The 19,399-nt window shown below is 43.2% G+C and overlaps 2 long non-coding RNA genes across 3 annotated transcripts; both read left to right on the top strand.

Moving 5' to 3' along the window:
* The first annotated feature begins 1,267 nt into the window (after positions 1 to 1,267).
* LOC140581308 (uncharacterized) lies at positions 1,268 to 12,608 on the top strand. Of its 2 annotated transcripts, none has more exons than XR_011984372.1 (5): positions 1,268 to 1,921; positions 2,762 to 2,852; positions 2,967 to 3,070; positions 3,335 to 3,408; positions 8,712 to 12,608. It is a non-coding gene; the product is annotated as an uncharacterized lncRNA (long non-coding RNA). The 2 variants fall into 2 exon arrangements; XR_011984371.1 differs by having other exon boundaries at positions 8,708 to 12,608.
* Positions 12,609 to 15,407: 2,799 nt separating this feature from the next.
* On the top strand, positions 15,408 to 18,404 carry LOC140581309 (uncharacterized). Its single transcript, XR_011984373.1, has 3 exons — positions 15,408 to 17,582; positions 17,697 to 17,795; positions 18,060 to 18,404. It is a non-coding gene; the product is annotated as an uncharacterized lncRNA (long non-coding RNA).
* The last annotated feature ends 995 nt before the right edge of the window (positions 18,405 to 19,399 follow it).

The raw sequence follows: 19,399 nt of genomic DNA, 5'->3' as shown, positions 1-19,399 counted from the left end.
CATCTCTCATTTTCCACTTTTTATGATGTCTCATCTAGGTACACAGCATCTGTGCATGCTTGTGTAGGTCTTTATGCAAATTTGCAACTCTACATCGTGAGAAGCTTAGGTCAGGAATATCTGGCAACAGAATAAGATTGGCAGATCAGTCTTTTTCCAAATAGAGATCAGGTGTCAACAGTCATCCAACATGCATTCCATTCAGCAGAAAGCTCTGATCAGCAGAGGTCACCTATCCTTGTTTTATTTGCAATTTTTTTTCTTCTTCCTTTCTCTGACCTGCTCTCCTCTAGTGCCTCTTTACTCTCTTGATGAATCTTGTCTATTTCTGGAGTCCAATGCTCAGTTAACTGATCTATCGTGCCGCAGGGTGCATGTGTGACGCACCCTTTAAGAAATGGATGATCACAATATGACCAAAGGGGTATTTTGGGTTTAATAAATACATTTATGTGAGAGTATGGATATAGATTTAAAATACGTAACTATGTAAGAAATTGGTAGTGTATTAACAGAGGAACGGAACGTTGCGTCCGTGTCAGTTGCTCTGGGGAATCAGGTAAAAAGGGACATTTCCACCGTCTCCCTCAGAAGCGATTTGGAGATGAAATGCAACGTACCGTGTCCATCTGCTCAGGTTATTTCTGCTTAATGCAGGTGGGTAGAATGTTGATAAGTTGCTAGTATTTCTCTCATAACTGGGCTCATCCAGACCCCCCAGTCTAACCTCACTCCCTCTCCTGCCTCAGGCTTTGCCCTGAACCTGCCTGGTTTCGATTCCCTCCTTGTCTTCACCCTGTCCTGTCATCTTTCCCTAGTGTGTTCCCCCTGTGGTTTGCACTGATGTCTCTGTTGCTATGCTGGTGGTCCTTCCATGTGTCAGTCCTGTTCCTGTCTTTTTTTCTGCCCAGTCTGTTGTCCTTACAGTCCTTCGCCCTGCTTCTGTCCCTCTCAATGTCCTATCTTGACCTGTGGTGTCATCTGTTGGGTGTTCTCATTAGTGTCTGCTGTCATCCCTTTGGTGTAATGGTTGCCTGTTCTGTTTGCCTGGTGCTATTCCTAATTCCTTTTGTCTCCCTAGGTCCTTGGTCCTGTGAGTCTGCTTGTCTGGTAATCGACCCTGTCCAGTGTCCGTGGTCCTGCCCCGTGTCCTGGCCCCATGTGCGCTTCCTCTCGTCTGGTTCCTTGGGTCCCCTCCCTGGCCGGCTTTGCACGCCTGGAGTGCATGGCTTGGGGGGCGGGGGGGGGTGGGGGGGGTGGTACTGTACTGTCACGTCCAGCCCTGTCCTGCTTGTGAGATCCATGGGTTCCCCTCGGCCATAGCTTCTAATCTGCAGCACCTGGAGCTTGTTAGTCTTACCTGCCCTCTTGTTTACCAGTCACAGCTGCCTTGTGTTTTCTCCTTTGTTAGTCATGTATATTAGTGTCTTTTAGTCCTGTGCTCTCTGTTTGGTCACTGTTGTATGTCCACAGCTGTGTACCTGCCTTGTGTACTTCAATAAATACCCCAGCTCAGGGAATTCAGACTGCAGCCTGCCTTTGGGCTGTGCCTTGCTTGCATGTCATGACAGGTTGGACTCATTCAGTTGCATGATTCCAACTGTGTAAGTTGCTGATAAGAGCTTTTGGGAAATGTAGCCAGGGAACTGCCAGAGTTGTTCACAACTTTACTGAGTGGAGACCTCTTGCATCTGAGCCTCTCCATTAAAGCTTATAATAATATATCTACTTTCTTCTTAATATGTTTACTCATCAACACAGCTGATTTTCAATCATTTTAAAGTTAATTGGGGATATATAATTAACTAGTTCTTTCTGGTTACTATTAACTTTACACTGTCTTCTCTTCATTGTGCCTCTTCTGTATCTACAGTATTAGTCTATCAGGACAGCTTGCTGACCGGGATCCGCTATAGGAGAGGTAAGAAATTGTTTTTTGTTTTTTGTATATGGAATTTGGAATATGGGATTTTGATACATATATTTAGGCGACCTTCAGTTTATCATATCTTGGTGGCTAACTCCAGCTCTGTTTTGGGATTCTGAAATTGCACCAGCGTGCTCTGCTTGCTGCACTGTCCTCTGTTGACTGGTTGCATTAATGTCAGATCACAATAAGGGTAGGTTACAATATCTTGGCTGTCAAGTATCCAAATAGCTAGAAATAAACATTGATTTTGTGGATTAATTAATATAGTTTAGATGTTGCCTGTTACGGTGGCTTAAAAATGGCGGCAGTTAACTTATTCAGTTTTTGCATGTTTGTCAAAGTCTGAGACGTCTGTATTCCTGCATGTGCAGGGATTTGATGGCCAGGCACTCTGATACAGATGCAGAGATGAGTGGAACAATTGGGGACATTGGCTTCAAGAGGTGGAGGAATCCCACACCCTAGTGGCACTGTACCATGCATGTCTGCTGAATGAAAGTGTACTCGTGACAGCTCCAGTGACGGTCACCAGTCCCTGAGGCACCAGTGCCACTGGCTTCGCTGTCTGTTCTGAATTCTGATGACACCCTATGATGAGAGCATAAGCCCATCGCACTGTCGGGTCAAGTGGCAGAAGTTGTCACTCATGTGGACAGATCCATGTGACGATGTGGAAGCTGCCCCAAGTTCATGCGAGCATGGCTCACATGGGGAGCAGAACTGGTTCTCGCTCAAAGAATTTTCTTCCACTGTTGATTGTCCTGTATTATTTATTGTTGCTGTCTACTAATGTATAAATGTTTTTTTGCTGTCTAAATGCATGTATTCAAGAGAGCAGGAGGGCATCATCATCAGTGATGACGAGGACACTGTTTTCCTGATTATGTTAGACCTGCCCTATAGCCAGGGAAGGATCGATGAGGTAGGACTCTGCTGGCATTCACAGGGCCAGTTAATGCAACCCTCCCTGTCACCATGTTGGTTGGGCTGTTCCAGGCTGTGTTATCTAGCCCCGATCACTGTTCCCTGTACCCAGGCTCTACTGGATTTGCAGACATGAGCTACTGCCCTCACCAATGAGTGCATGAGCCTCTGGAAGATCCAGCCACTACCCATAGGAATATGAGAAATACTGTATGAGTGAGTTCGGAATCCCGCCCCTCCATGAGGGGGCTTTTTATTGGTCGGTGATTAAAGGCAGGCCTGTCTCAATAGCTGTGGAAATGATCCTCTGTCATGGCCTGTTAGGTTTTGGGCATTTTGCTAGTGATGGAAAGTTTGGCTTTGACACCCTTGGAGTGGGATAATCCCTACTGTCAATCAAATATATGATCAACAGCACACTATGTGGTTATGCACTTTCAAATTTCTTTGTAAGTATAGTTTTTTCATATTTTCCCCCAGGAAAATCCCAAGTGTCTTATTTGCAGAATGGATTTGTCTGAATATAGTGGAGAAACAACCCTGCATAACCTCAGGTGAGCCAGCCTCTACCTCATTGCACATCTCTGTAGACAGTGTTTTCAGCCAAATTTGGCTGCAGCATTGGAGGGATGTGAGTCTGACCTCAGCAAGCCAGACTAAATGGATGTGAATCATACAGGAGAAGAATATATACATCAGAATCAGCTTTTATTGCCATTCAAAGCACTTGACATGATAAGAACGAAACACAGTTTCTCAGGTCTAAACTCCAGATAAAAATACAATACTAGAATAAAATATCTGAACTGGGTAAAAATAGAATGAACTAAGATAAAGCAACGACTTAATGTGATCAGTGCAAGTAGCAAGGGTAAGTGACAGAGTGACATCAAGGCATGTTACTACAGTGCAAGATGTTCAGTATTTGGGTGGTGGAGCAGTTTAACAGTCTGACTGCAGTCTGAACATTACATCTTAGCAATGAAACACAGTCAGTCTGAAACAGTGAAATAAACTGTTTTCCTTACTGAGATAAAAGTTTAGTCTGAAACTTTTAAGTATGTAAAACGGACTTTGTTAGCAGAAATACATGCAACAGCCGTTATGACGTGTAAAATGTTATACTAGACCTAATATGTAAACTTTTATGGAGGACTGACACACACACATGGGAAACTGCTGTATCTTTTACCTTCAAAAAACAAAACTTTATTAACACTTCTCAATGTCGGCTTAGCTGACAGCTGCCTCCCTTCGGTCATCAACACAAACTCATTTACATATGTACAGTTGACAATTGAGAGCACATTTTTCATTTATGCTAACAGACTTTCATGTTTTTGTATGAATTAAACATTTTATGTTTATAAACCAAACTTTTTTCCAAATTAAATTTTCTTAAATATTGTAAATATTATTGGAAATAAAACAAAGAAAACAGCTCTATATATTCTGCAAATCGGCTTGCACTATTACAACACACTGCCCTTTCCCCAATTTGTATCTTTCAGGCTGAAGTTATTCTCATTCACATCAAAATGAGAGACTTTTTATTTTGCAAATTGGGTAATTAGGAAATCTGGGAGAGTTTTTCATCTTCAGCTGTATGATTCATGGGTTATATGCAGAGATGAAATGGTGATCTTGTTATAGTGCAAGAAAGCAGAGGTAAATTGAATATGAAAGACATTTAAACCCTTTCAATCTGACAGTTTAAACAGAATGTGTAATACATAGACAGAATGATACAATGAAACATATACACTCACCTAAAGGATTATTAGGAATACCTGTTCAATTTCTCATTAATGCAATTATCTAATCAACCAATCACATGGCAGTTGCTTCAATGCATTTAGGTCCTGGTCAAGACAATCTCCTGAACTCCAAACTGAATGTCAGAATGGGAAAGAAAGGTGATTTAAGCAATTTTGAGCGTGGCATGGTTGTTGGTGCCAGACGGGCCGGTCTCAGTTACTGGGATTTTCACGCACAACCATTTCTAGGGTTTACAAAGAATGGTGTGCAAAGGGAAAAACATCCAGTATGCGGCAGTCCTGTGGGCGAAAATGCCTTGTTGATGCTAGAGGTCAGAGGAGAATGGCCCGACTGATTCAAGCTGATAGAAGAGCAACTTTGGCTGAAATAACCACTCGTTACAACTGAGGTATGCAGCAAAGCATTTGTGAAGCCACAACACGCACAACCTTGAGGCGGATGGGCTACAACAGCAGAAGACCCCACCGGGTACCACTCATCTCCACTACAAATAGGAAAAAGAGGCTATAATTTGCACGAGCTCACCAAAATTGGACAGTTGAAGACTGGAAAAATGTTGCCTGGTCTGATGAGTCTCGATTTCTGTTGAGACATTCAAATGGTAGAGTCAGAATTTGGCGTAAACAGAATGAGAACATGGATCCATCATGCCTTGTTACCACTGTGCAGGCTGCTGGTGGTGGTGTAATGGTGTGGGGGATGTTTTCTTGGCACACTTTAGGCCCCTTAGTGCCAATTGGGCATCGTTTAAATGCCACGGCCTACCTGAGCATTGTTTCTGACCATGTCCATCCCTTTATGACCACCATGTACCCATCCTCTGATGGCTACTTCCAGCAGGATAATGCACCATGTCACAAAGCTCGAATCATTTCAAATTGGTTTCTTGAACATGACAATGAGTTCACTGTACTACAATGGCCCCAACAGTCACCAGATCTCAACCCAATAGAGCATCTTTGGGATGTGGTGGAACGGGAGCTTCGTGCCCTGGATGTGCATCCCACAAATCTCCATCAACTGCAAGATGCTATCCTATAAATATGGGCCAACATTTCTAAAGAATGCTTTCAGCACCTTGTTGAATCAATGCCACGTAGAATTAAGGCAGTTCTGAAGGCGAAAGGGGGTCAAACACCGTATTAGTGTGGTGTTCCTAATAATCCTTTAGGTGAGTGTATATTGCAAGAGTTGTATGCACAGAGACGTACAGTAATGGATTTTGGGTAACCACTGAATGAGGTATTGCCCTGCGATGGGCTGGCCCCCCATCCAGGGTTGTTCCGTGCCTCGTGCCCATTGCTTCCGGGATAGGCTCCGGACCCCCCGCGACCCAGTAGGATAAGCAGGTTGGACAATGGATGGATGGATGGATGAATGACGTATAATGGATTTTTGGTAAAGTGCTGAATGTGCAGCAATGATTTTTTGTTAGTTACAGATTTATTGCAGTTATGATTCCAGTGCAGATAGAGGGAATGTTATCTCATTTAGAAAATCCAGTCTTAGCCTGGGAGGGGCCAGACTTTTTTTTTTGTTTGTTTTTTGCCCACCACCCCCCCTCTTCGGAGGACAACTTTATTTTAAATTTAGTGTAAGTGTAAAGTTATTCAATCCCAGTGTGGCCACTCTGAACTCAGCCGCCCTGGTACCATGATTATATATATAAAAAATAAAATTTTAAAAAAGGCAAGAGGGTCCAGGGCCAAAGGGCCCCATCAACCGGGAGCCCCACCCCCCACCCCCAACGGCGTTGGACCCCCACCCGCGTAGGGCCAGAGACAGAGAGTTAGGGGGGGGCCCTCAGCCCCCATCGCTTCCCCGTCCCATATTAGTGTAAAGTGTGTATGTATGTGTGTGAGAGAGTTACCGTATTTTTCGGACCATAAGACGCACCGGACCATAAGACGCACCTAGTTGTAGGGGAGGGAAATGAAGAAAAAAAAGATTCTGAACCAAATAGTGTCCTACAATATTTTACGTCAACCATGTACAGTGAACAGTAGTCAACAGCAGCATTAAGAACCATTATCACTGTTATTAACAAATAAAGTCAGTAAAAAACAATTAAAGTACAAAGAAACAAGGAGACACTTCAGTAACAAAAAACTTTCATGTGTATGAATGATCCATTGACACCTGGCCACATCCCTCCCCCCTTTTATGGCGCTGATGGGGATGTATTTGGATCGTGTTTCACCGTTGCGTTGTTCACCAAATTACCATGCGAATGCGATTTGAATACGCGCTAATGCGGCTATTTAGAATGTGAATAGCGATCTTCGGGTGACAGCGGTACTACACGCCCCCGATGCAGGTAAAACAAAGTAAGGGGACATAGTTTAACCTAATTTTAAAAACTGTAATACTTCCGACAATGGACGTTTTGAAAAGAAGACAGATTACGGATTTAGCCAGCGTTTTTTCATGATTCTACATTAAGATTTCAGCGAGAGATAAACTGAAATAGACGTACGCTGCGTCGCCAACTATGCATTCGATCCCAGAGGGTTAAAGCATGTGAGCAGAGCAATATTCGGACCATAAGACGCAGTGACTTTTTCTCCCCTCTTTTGGGGGAGGAAAAGGTGCGTCTTATGGTCCGAAAAATACGGTATGTGTTTATGTCTACGATGCATTAAAATTAGTGGGTGCAGTTCAGGTACGAGGGCCCCACCGCTGGCAGACGGCAGAGTCCCTCATCCCCCTCCCCGCACCCCCAGGCTCTAATGTAGTATGGACTGTGTATAAGACTAAAGTGCAAAAAACGGGCGAGCAGTTGAGGCACGGGCACCCCACCGCTGGCAGACGACAGAGCCCCACCTGCCTCAACCCACCTCCTCAGCCCTAATGTCATGTGGTGTCTAACATGCAAGTAGAAATTGAGGGGCAGTGTCTCAGCGCACCTCCCCACTGCCCCTCAAGGCCCTAGTGCTGTGTGAAATGTGGTGTCGGGCCCAGGGGAGCAATAAGGGCGTGCCAGGAGTGAACCCCCCCCCGCACCGGAACCAGAACCACGACTGGTCCCGATTAGTCCCCATCCCCAACCCCGCACAGCCGGCAGGGGTGGCCAACCGGGGTGCTCAGGGGCGCCACAGGCAACCCAGCAGCAGGGGACACCCCCCCCCCCCCAGGCGCAGACCGGAAGAGTCCCGCCCCACCATGCCTGATGGGACCACAACTAGCAGCCAAGGACGGGAAAACCCCAGACCCACCGGCAAACAGAGAAAATCCAGTCTTAGCCTGGGAGGGGCCAGACTGTTCAATAGTAGAACTACTTGGGGGAAAAAAGCTGTTTTTTAATTTTTTTTCTCCCCCACCACCCCCCCTCTTCGGAGGACAACTTTATTTTAAATTAAGTGTAAGTGTAAAGTTATTCAATCCCAGTGTGGCCACTCTGAACTGAGCCACCCTGGTACTGTGACTATACAGTATATATATTAAAAAAAGGCAAGCGGGTCCAGGGCCAAAGGGCCCCATCAACCGGGAGCCCACCGCCCCCCCCCAAGGCGGAGGGCCCCCACATGCCAGAGGGGCCCCAGCCCCCCAAGCCCACCCCCTGGCAGGACGGATTGCCGCCCTCCGCAGCGTCCCGGCACACTACCCCCCCCCCCCCGACACTGCAGGATGACTGAAGGAAGGCCCAATACGAAGTGAACCCCCCCCGGGAGAGGACTCAATTTTATAAAAATCTATGACTACAATTAAAAAACTAAAAAAAAATAACTAGGGCGAGTGAGATCAGAGTGGCCACACTGGGATTGAATATCTTTACACTGTAACTTTAATTTAAAAAAGGAAAATTATGGCTAAGATCTGGGCTTGGTAGGGGTTAAGGTTGTCATAGACAGAAGCATACTCACGGTTGAGGAGCTGGACGGTCTGGAAGTCAGAAGGGTCAATCCAACGCAGACGAGGACTCGGCACTGGTTGATGAGCTGCGACTGGAGCACGCAGGGCAGGTTGGATCAGGGCTGCATGACAGACAGAGAGTTAATGCTCAGTATGTGACCACATGTGGGAGCAAGAATAGCTCACACTGAATGTGAGGTCTATCTGTGTTTTTATTGAAAGTAAGGCAGGTGCTGGCATTCTTACAAGGGGGAGGCATGGCAACAGGGGACCAATGACTGGCTGAGGTCCCCAGGAAGGCAGACTGAGCCCCGGAACACTGGAGAACCCAGACCAGGAAGCAGGGATCCAGAAATGGGGCTGCAAAACAGAAACCAGGACACTCACAGAGAAACCCGAAAACATGACACCTGTTACACAGCGTGCTGCAAAAAAATATCTTTATTTACAAATGAGGTTTCCTGGGCAATAAGTGAAACTATCCATTTTTTGTATCACACATTAATTAGTATCAAACTCTTACTGAAAACGTTGTACTTTTGTGCCTCACCTGTATCATATAAAATCCCGGCTGCACAACGATCCAGCCTGGAACGAGGGCTCCAACGTGTGCTACAAGACCAAAAGGCAGGACCGTCGTTTCCATGGTGACCCTCCTGACTTGCAGCACGCCTGACCTGCCTGGCATTAGCATATACAGGAAGGCAATCGTTAGCATACATTTCATCTGTACATTTAACTTCCTGTCGTTTTTGCAACCTGCACCTTCAGTCAATTTCATCCACCCATTTTAACCACTTAATATAAAATGTAATATGACATCTTACCCCCAGAGGGAGATCCAAGGTCCTGAGGCTTTCCTCTAGGGTCAGGATGACTTGGACCTTCCAGTGGATCTGGGCAGCAACTGTGGTCCTTCAGCTGTCCATCCCATGTTCGCTTTGAGCCTCTTCTTCTGAGAGAGAAGGATGACCATTAATAGCTAGAAGTTTCTGCTCTTAATTGCACAGATGTCTTGATGTTACCATAATTGGTGCCAAAGACCATCATTTCCAAACAAGGTCTTGTGATTTACAGTTAATGTGCTGGAATAGAATACATGTGATGCAGGAATGAAGAACCACGAAATACCTGAAATACTCAGTATAGCACATCTGTAGGAGTAATGAATTAAAGCACACGATTAGGCTGTGTGTGCAGGTTTTCATTCTACCCAAGAAGAACCTACTCTTCATTGATCCGGACCAGGGCTCCATCCTCTTCTGGTTCTCTGCCTTGTGCACTGGCTGAAAAACTTAGCAGACAACAGTAAATACTGACGCTAAGTCTCTCTAGGCCTGCTTGACTGAGCTAAGACTTTGACCTCTATCTCTGCTCTCTGTGTTTCAGTAGGATGTAAAAGGCTCATTAATGGCTGAGAGATCCACACAAGACAGCGAACAAGGAACTGGGGGAAATCTCAATGAATCAATGGATGGATTGCAAAATGTAAAATGAATATAAAATTGGACTTTTTAAGAATATTTAAGAACAGTGCTCAGTGACAACAATTCTGGGAAGACTAATGTAAATCTAAAAGAAAATAACTGGATCAAGTTGCAGTGCATAAAAACTGACAGGCTATGCACTACAGAAAAACACTCTGGGCTCCCTGCGTGCTCAGAAGCACAAGGTTCCTGGGTCTGGATGGTCCTCCTGTCGCAGAGCGTGCAGGCGATGGGTGCAGCAGATGGGCCCCGGGGCCGCTGAAGGCCCTCCCTGTCGTAGTGCCGCTGAGCCCCACTGTGATGTTCGGGGCGCTCCCGCTTCCACAGAGAGTGGGAGGGTACGATGGCCATCACCTGCATGGGGACACGGACATACATGGATCAGATGGCAGAACGTGACTCACTGCGACACCAGCAACAAACACCACTTATGATAACAGTCATGTGGTATCTGGTATCAACAGTGAGCAAACAGCCCTTAGCTTAAGTTACAGTAAGACATTTCAAGCCTCATGGTGGCTTAATGTCATTTGCTTGTATTAAAGATCAGGCAACATACTGTACCTCCTCAGCAGCGGCGGCTCACAGCAGTCCTGTACTGCACCTGTGCCCGGAGCTGGTCCTTCGTCTTGAGGAAGGCGGGAAACTGACTTTTCCGGTTTTGGCCCAAGGCCCAGGGGAAGATCTCAAACCTGTTTCCCATCTCTTCCTCCTCCATCATGTTAAGAAGATACCTGGGGAGAGGAAGAATTCACTTTTCCAAGATCCATTGGCTGGCTGACCTCCAACAATTTCATCCAAGACATATCCTCACGTTGATGGAGGAAATTGTTTTTGTTATTATTTTAACATCCATCTCTATTGCCCAGCATAGCATGCCGTCACTTACAGGGCGATGAAGAAGTTCATCCTTGTCTGCTCACTGGGAGTGAAGTGAGCTCTCTTAAAGTAGATGAAGGTCATCGCCAGAAGGTACTGAGGTGAAGAGCAAAGGGATGGAAAAAGTAGTCTCTGCATTGCTTACAGTGATTAATGTAGCAAAACCAATGCATGATAGTTACCTTGTCGGTCATCTTGTAGCAGGCGTCCATGCGAAGGAAATGCTGGATCAGGTCATCTGAGGGCATCAGGAAATATTATTAGTACTACATACTTTTTTTCTTCAATATTTGAATTAGTCCAGAATACATAAAGCAGGCACATACTGTTCTTGTAATGAAATGCACTTTATTTTGATGTTATATTTTCATTACAAAAAAGTAGATTTAAAAGATCATTCACGCTGGAACTAATCTAACCCACCTAGCAGTGCAAAGAAAGCAGCCATTTCCTGCTGCTCGATGATGATGGCGGGACCCCAGCATGTCTGGGACTCCTCTTGCTGCTCCGTGTCGCTGTAGTCCTGTCTGGACGGACCTTGTGCCTCCTGCTGACTGAGGTGCCGGCACCTGTATCCAGTATTTGAATTTGTCCAGTACACATAAAGCAGGCATATATACTGTTCTTGTAATGATATGCATTTTATTTTGATGTTGTATTTTCATTACAAAAAAGCAGATTTAAAAGATAATTTAAAGCTCTTCCTCATGCTGGAACTAATCTAACCCACCTAGCAGTGCAAAGAAAGCAGCCATTTGTTACGACCCCCAGGGATAATTTACTCCATACAGTGGGCGGATGTTTCTGTGGGGGGGTGTGTCATTATGTTCCTGGCCCTGCCCCCTGTTACATCACCTTCCCCTCTATTTTGATTGGCCGGGTTTCCTCCTATGTCCTATAATCACTTCCTTTATAAGGCCTGTCCAGGCCAAGAACAGGAGACCATTTGCTTTTGTGATTTGTTTGATACTTGCTGTATGACTGATGATTTATTGTGCTTGACTCTTTTGCTGTTTGACCATTGATTTCTGCTTAGCCCTTTTTTTGGATTTGTTTGCTGTGGATTTTCTTTTGTAACTATCTGTAAATATTTGCAAAATATTGAAGACGGGCACCAGGCAGGCGGTAGGAACCAAACGCGCCCCACTTTGTAGAGCTGACCCCAGCGAAGCGAGGCACTTTCAGAGATGATCACTGTACCGTTTGGTGATCGCAGGGAATCCCGCCCAACCTTACTGATCTGTATCTTCTTGTTGTTGGTGTTATTTTGCTGAAATGCCGTTCTTTCTCAATGTCTCTCAATGTGTGCTCAGGTAAAGGTTTTTGCAGTGCTCTTCGCTGCAGCTGAGGTTCGAATCCCGCAACTGTATCCATGGCAACGGCCCGCGATGCGCTATATATCTGGCATGTATGATTCAAAAATAAATAATATTTATGATCCTGATAGGCTGTTCCCCGTATTAGTAATGAGTATTGCTTTTCTATGTCTTATATGTAGTTTTAAAAATTAAAATCTCCTTTTGATGGATTAATTACATCTAATACTAAAGCAAGTCATTGTGGTTACCCTATGTACACGTCGTTTTTGCATTTTAGACATACAGAGTTTAGATTTTTGATTGACAGATTTATACTTATACAGTTTCATGTTATGACTGACGTTTTGAACACAAAATATAAAGTTAGTAGTAAAGTTAATGCCCTCTAAGTGAATGCATTCTTAGCTTTTAAAAGTAATAAAACTCAGTATAACAATTGCTATTTGTTGCATAACTTATAAATTCAATTTCTGAATAGACTTTAAACAGCATGTAAAGGAGGTAAAAAGATTTTTTGCTAATGTGTTGCCTGATGGCGCTGTTATCAGACTCTGTTGTGGTAATGGGTGAGGATGCTGTGCTCGTGATCAGAAGGTCACCGATTCAAATTCTGTGGTCGGCAGAGAGTTTGTCACATAGCGGGAAGAAAGGAAGCAAAGGCAAAGATGGGGAAAATCAAAAGGGGCTTTATTTAGACAAAACAGCAGGTAAGGCGAAAGGAAAAGGAGCACAGGGGGCCAAAAATGATCAGACTGTAACACAGGGCAGACAAGGGAGCACAGGCAGGCAGCAACAACATAACATAACATCACACACATAAGAATACAATGAGCAGACTGGAGAGGTCAGGATGAGGAGCAGTGGTGTAAAGTACTTGAGTAAATGGACTTCGTTACTGTACTTAAGTATTTTTTTGGCTACTTTGTACTTGTACTGAGTATCAAAAATATAAGCAACTTTTACTCTCTACTCCACTACATTTGTGACTGAATATATGTACTCTTTACTCCACTACATTTGAACGGACGCTTACCGTTACTCGCTACATTGTGATTGCGTGCGACAAGTCAGGATCTTTATCTACCACGGCTAATTTCTTCAAGTATGTCTGGCTGCAGCCTGCAGGAGGGCGGGGTTGGACATTCGTACCGCGAAAGCCACGCCCTTGTCCAACACGTCTTAAAGCGGAAGCCAAAGCGAACTCGCAGAACGGAATCGTTGTAGTACCTGTTATGTCATTAAGTTAAAAATCTTTAGTATCCCAGTGTAATAACAGTGCTATCTATTATTTATTATTTTGTTTGTTAATGTTTCTGCTAGACACACTATTGACTGTCAATTACTGCACAAAGATTTTACTGTGGGACCCGCATGGTTGTTTGTGGTTGTTTTGCTGCTGGTTAAACGTTTCCATCAGTTAGCTGACTATCTAGCCGACTCACTACCAAAACTATGGTAACTAGGTAAAGACCTTCTTGCTGATAATATAGCTTCCATGTAGTTAACAAGACTTGACACTTAAAGACTTTGTGCGTCATCAGATATTACTGTCTGCTCAAACGACTGTTCAGCTTGCTTCCTATGGGTTACTAGTTATTAGCTAGTTAGCAAAGCCACTGTGGTAGCATCCATTAAGGCTGTGCGATATAGCAAAAATATTTTTATCATGATCATATCAAACGATATTGATAATTATCATGGTGTAATTCAAGTCATTATTTTATTACTAGGAGTGCTCCATTTTTGCTTGAAATACCCTTAAGAATTGCCCTTAAGAATTGCCCTTAAGACACCATTAAAGTCAGCTCTGAATTTGTTTTTTTATTAGTTTTTTTATTGTTTTACCTTTTTTTTGAACATTTGAGTTTGACTGAGACTGACTTTTTGTTCTATTTTCTTCTTCTGCCATTTTGAAACATTGAGGTGTTCAATTTAATGTCTATATTAGGAAATAAAGCCTCATAAATAAATAGTTCCTTGTTTTCCACATTTCTTGGTGTTCTTTGAGCCTACATTCAGTACGAGTAAAATACTTAAGTTCTTTTAAAATTGGATACTTTACGACTTTTACTCAAGTCTTATTGGAATTGGTGACTTGTAACTTGTAATGGAGTAATTTATACAGTAAGGTATCTGTACTCTTACTCAATTATGGTTTTCAGGTACTCTTTACACCTCTGATGAGGAGGCACTTAAATACATCACAGATGAGGCAGTAAACAAGAGGCACCTGGGATCATCCACACAGGGGCTGAAACGAGAGGCAAGGACTGCGGGTGTCACAGAACCCTCCCCCACGCATGTACTCCAGGCATGCGAGGTCGGCCGGAGAGGGGATCTGTACTAGGCGGACGGATGAGGGAAACTCACACCAGGGAAAAAACGACAGACCAGATGCTAGAATACAAGACCAGAGGGGGACAGGGACCGGGACCCGGGACAAAAAGATATTTTATTGTCATAGTAAGTGCAATGAGATTTAGTTTGGAACGCGCCAGCAGATGCATAGTAAATCTTACAATTAAACAGAATCCAAGGCATAAAATAGAATCCGAGAATAAAATATGTACACATACTAGGTATACACACAATATATATTTAAAATTTGGTTAGTTAAGAATATAAGTGGAGAAAGACGGAAAGCCCCAATTAATATTAAAAGTGGGTACTGTAAAAGGCCTACTAGGATGTTGGGTTATAGCTCTAGGTGTGTATAGTTTAGGTCAAGGGAAGTGATGCTACGATTATACAATTCCTTGGTAAGAGCCCACCATGAATATTGTGTGCAGGTTTGGTGACCATACCTTAAGAAGGACATTGCTGCCTTGGAAAGGGTGCAACGTAGGGCTACGAGAATGATTCCTGGTCTTAGAGGAATGTCTTATGAGGAGAGGTTAGCTGAGCTGTATCTGTTTAGCCTTGAGTAAAGGAGACTAAGGGGGGACATGATCCAGGTATATAAGATTCTAACAGGTCTGGATACTGTTCAGCCAAATGGCTATTTCAGTATTAGTTTAAATACTAGAACTCGCGGCTATAAGTGGAAATTAGTGGGAGAACATTTTAAAATGAATTTGAAGAAGCACTTCTTTACACGGCGTGTACTTAGAGTACGGAATAGTCTTCCTGCTAGTGTAGTGCAAGCTAAAACCCTGGGTTACTTTAAATCAGAGCTAGATAAGCTTTTAACAACTCTGAGCTATTGGTTAAGTTCTCCCCAAACAAGCTTGATGGCCTCCTCTCATTTGTAAATTTCTTATGTTCTTATGCTGTAAAATCCAATAAAGGCTTTTTCATTGACTATTGAGAAGGGCATTAATAATTTTGGACATTTCATTCAAATCTAAATAAAACATAGATTTTTTCCCCCCAATTGTACCCCTTGTACTTTGTCTTATCATCTTTTGGGACATGCCTGTTTAATTTCCATTACCATTCAATTACCATTAGGTAGGGGTCAAGTGACATCTAGCTTATCAACACACCTACTAAGCAAATTATTTTGGCTAAAATATTGATTAGAAAAGAATTATTTTCATTACAATGAGTCAAAAATGAGTTCAAAGGAAGCAGAGTGTCCTTGCAGTCATGAGCTGCAGGACATGTGCTTGGGCTCTTGCAAGAGTGGGACAGATGGAAAAGGAGCAAAGACAGAGACGACCAAGAGTATTCTGCCCTCGTCTTGAAAAAAGCTTTTACAAAAGATTGAAGAGTTGAAGCAACTTGTTAAGTTTTAAGTTAAATTAACTTTTTTTAAGGAGACCTGTTTCCTCAATTTTCTTAAGTAAATTGAACTTATCCAGGCTTATGGTGAGGGTGCAGATTAAGATGGGGCAGAAATTTACCACCCATTTTGTACCTGTATGCCCATATGGGGAAGGGTGCACATACCTGTATAAGATATTTGACAGTGATTTAATATTGCTTGCATGTGATTGTGATTATTCCTGGGGAGATCTCCTTTACTCAGTTACTCATTGTGGTGTTGTCCTACTTTTGTAAGAATGGATGTGATAGAAAAGATTTCTCATATTTGTTGCTTACGGCATGTGTTGTAGCATACATTTTTGGACAATTAAACTGGTCAATATAAGTGAAAGTTTTGAGGTCTTGTCTGTATGTATAGTCTTACTGGCACTACAATTCTCGCTGAACCCTGTAATCTCCCATCTCATACAGCTAGAGGAATGGATCTGGGTGGGATTTGCTGTTGTGTGCTGGACCCTTGGAGCTGCATAGGTGAACCACTAAGGCTCCCATAGGGGGAGGTTTTGAGATGGGCAGGTGCCATGACTGAAATAAAGTACCATCCTTCCTTATTAATATAGGTGTCCTTTTTTTCTATAGAATATTTTCATTTAAATGATAACCTTCTTGTAGTAAGTCTTATAGAATGTGGTATTTCATATGTCTTTCTGAAGGTAATAAAAATGCCAGCCACTTTACATAAAATCCGTTTAATGCAGTTTCTTTAAGTACAGTATATCTCAACTTTCAAGAGTGGCTCAGTGGGGCCATCCAGCAATATATACAAAGGAAGATGAAGCCAGCTAATGTTCTTGAAGACCAGAGACACCGTGGATGAAACTGCTTCCGTCTTCAGAAGAGTCTGCGAGCATTAAACTGCTATACTTTCAGGGATCATTTCTGACTGGAGAAATGCCTTATGAAAGTGTTTGGTCATGCTGGCCACGATGAGGAGGTATGTCCACAGCTGTGCACCTGCCTTGTGTACTTCAATCAACACCCCATCTCAGGGAATTCAGACTGTAACCTGCCTTTGGGTCGTGCCTTGCTTGCATGTCGTGACAGGTTGGACTCATTCAGTTGCATGATTCCAACTGTGTAAGTTGCTGATGAGAGCTATTGGGAAATGTAGCCAGGGAACTGCCAGAGTTGTTCACAACTTCACTGAGTGGAGACCTCTTGCATCTGAGCCCCTCCATTAAAGCCTATAATAATATATCTACTTTCTTTTTAATATGTTTACTTATCTACCGCAGCTGATGTTCAAAAATTTCGAAGTTAATTGGGGATATATATTTAGCTAGTTAATTAACTAGGTCTTTCTGGTTAGTACTAACCTTGCACTGTATTCTCTTCATCGTGCCTCTTCTGTATCTACAGTATTAATCTATCAGGACAGATCCACACGACGATGTGGAAGCTGGCCCAAGTTCATGTGAGCATGGCTCACATGGGGAGCAGAAATGGTTCTCGCTCAAAGAATTTTCTTCCACTGTTGATTGTCCTGTATTATTTATTGTTACTGTCTACTAATGTTTAAATGTTTTTTTGCTGTCTAAATGCATGTATTCAAGAGAGCAGGAGGGCATCATCATCAGTGATGAGGAGGACACTGTTTTCCTGATTATGTTAGACCTGCCCTATAGCCAGGGAAGGATCGATGAGGTAGGACTCTGCTGGCATTCACAGGGCCAGTTAATGCAACCCTCCCTGTCACCATGTTGGTTGGGCTGTTCCAGGCTGTGTTATCTAGCCCCGATCACTGTTCCCTGTACCCAGGCTCTACTGGATTTGCGGAGATGAGCTACTGCCCTCACCAATGAGTGCATGAGCCTCTGGAAGATCCGGCCACTACCCACAGGAATATGAGAAAAATGAGTGAGTTTGGAATCCCGCCCCTCCATGAGGGGGCTTTTTATTGGTCGGTGATTAAAGGCAGGCCTGTCTCAATAGCTGTGGAAATGATCCTCTGTCATGGCCTGTTAGGTGTTGGGCATTTTGCTAGTGATGGAAAGTATGGCTTTGACACCCTTGGAGTGGGATAATCCCTGCTGTCAATCAAATATATGATCAACAGCACACTATGTGGTTATGCACTTTCAAATTTCTTTGTAAGTATAGTTTTTTCATATTTTCCCCCAGGAAAATCCCAAGTGTCTTATTTGCAGAATGGATTTGTCTGAATATAGTAGAGAAACGACCCTGCATAACCTCAGGAGAGCCAGCCTCTACCTCATTGCACATCTATCTAGACAGTGTTTTCAGCCAATTTTGGCTGCAGCATTGGAGGGATGTGAGTCTGACCTCAGTAAGCCAGATGAAATGGATGTGAATAATACAGGAGAAGAATATATACATCAGAATCAGCTTTTATTGCCATTCAAAGCACTTGACATGATAAGAACGAAACACAGTTTCTCAGGTCTAAATAACAAATAGATAAAAATACAATACTAGAATAAAATATCTAAACTGGTTAAAAATAAAATGAACTAATATAAAACCTCTGAAGTAAAAAAATAATGTGCAATATCACATAATTGTATGGCAGAACAGCAGCGACTTTAAGTGATCAGTGCAGTGAAATAATCTGTTTCCCTTACTGAGATGAAAAAGTCTCATTTCTTTTACTTCAGTATGTGAAAAGGACTTTCATGTTTTTGTATGAATTAAACATTTTATGTTGTTTATTAAATATTGTACATACACAGAAACTAAAACAAAGAAAACTGCTCTATATATTCTGCACATCGGCTTGCACTATTACCCTTTCAATCTGAGTTTAAACATAATGTGCTGAGACATAATACATAGACAGAAAAAATACAATGAAATATATATATAACGAGTGTTGTATGGACAGAGACGTACAGTAATGGGTTTTGGGTAACCACTGAATGTGGTTTAATGGATTTTTGGTAAAGTGCTGAATGTGCAGCAATGATTTTTTGTTAGTTACAGATTTATTGCAGTTATGATTCCAGTGCAGATAGAGGGAATGTTATCTCATTTAGAAAATCCAGTCTTAGCCTGGGAGGGGCCAGACTGTTCAATAGTAGAACTACTTGGGGGAAAAAAGCTGTTTTTTTTTTGTTTTTTGCCCACCACCACCCCCCCTCTTCGGAGGACAACTTTATTTTAAATTGAGTGTAAGTGTAAAGATATTCAATCCCAGTGTGGCCACTCTGAACTCAGCCGCCCTGGTACTGTGATTATATATAAAAAAAAAAAAAAATTAAAAACGGCAAGCGGGTCCAGGGCCAAAAGGCCCCATCAACCGGGAGCCCCCCCCCTAACCCCCACCGGCGTTGGACCCCCACCCGCGCAGGGCCAGAGACAGAGAGTTAGGGGGGGCCCCTCAGCCCCCATCGCTTCCCCGTCCCATGTCAGTGTAAAGTGTGTATGTATGTGTGTGACAGAGTTATGTGTTTATGTCTACGATGCATTAAAATTAGTGGGTGCAGTTCAGGTACGAGGGCCCC

The sequence above is a fragment of the Paramormyrops kingsleyae genome, chromosome 20, assembly GCF_048594095.1.
Source record: "Paramormyrops kingsleyae isolate MSU_618 chromosome 20, PKINGS_0.4, whole genome shotgun sequence".
In the NCBI taxonomy this organism is placed as follows: domain Eukaryota; kingdom Metazoa; phylum Chordata; class Actinopteri; order Osteoglossiformes; family Mormyridae; genus Paramormyrops; species Paramormyrops kingsleyae.
The sequence above is the reverse complement of the archived record's forward strand: the minus strand, read 5'-3'. Positions and strand labels throughout refer to the sequence as shown.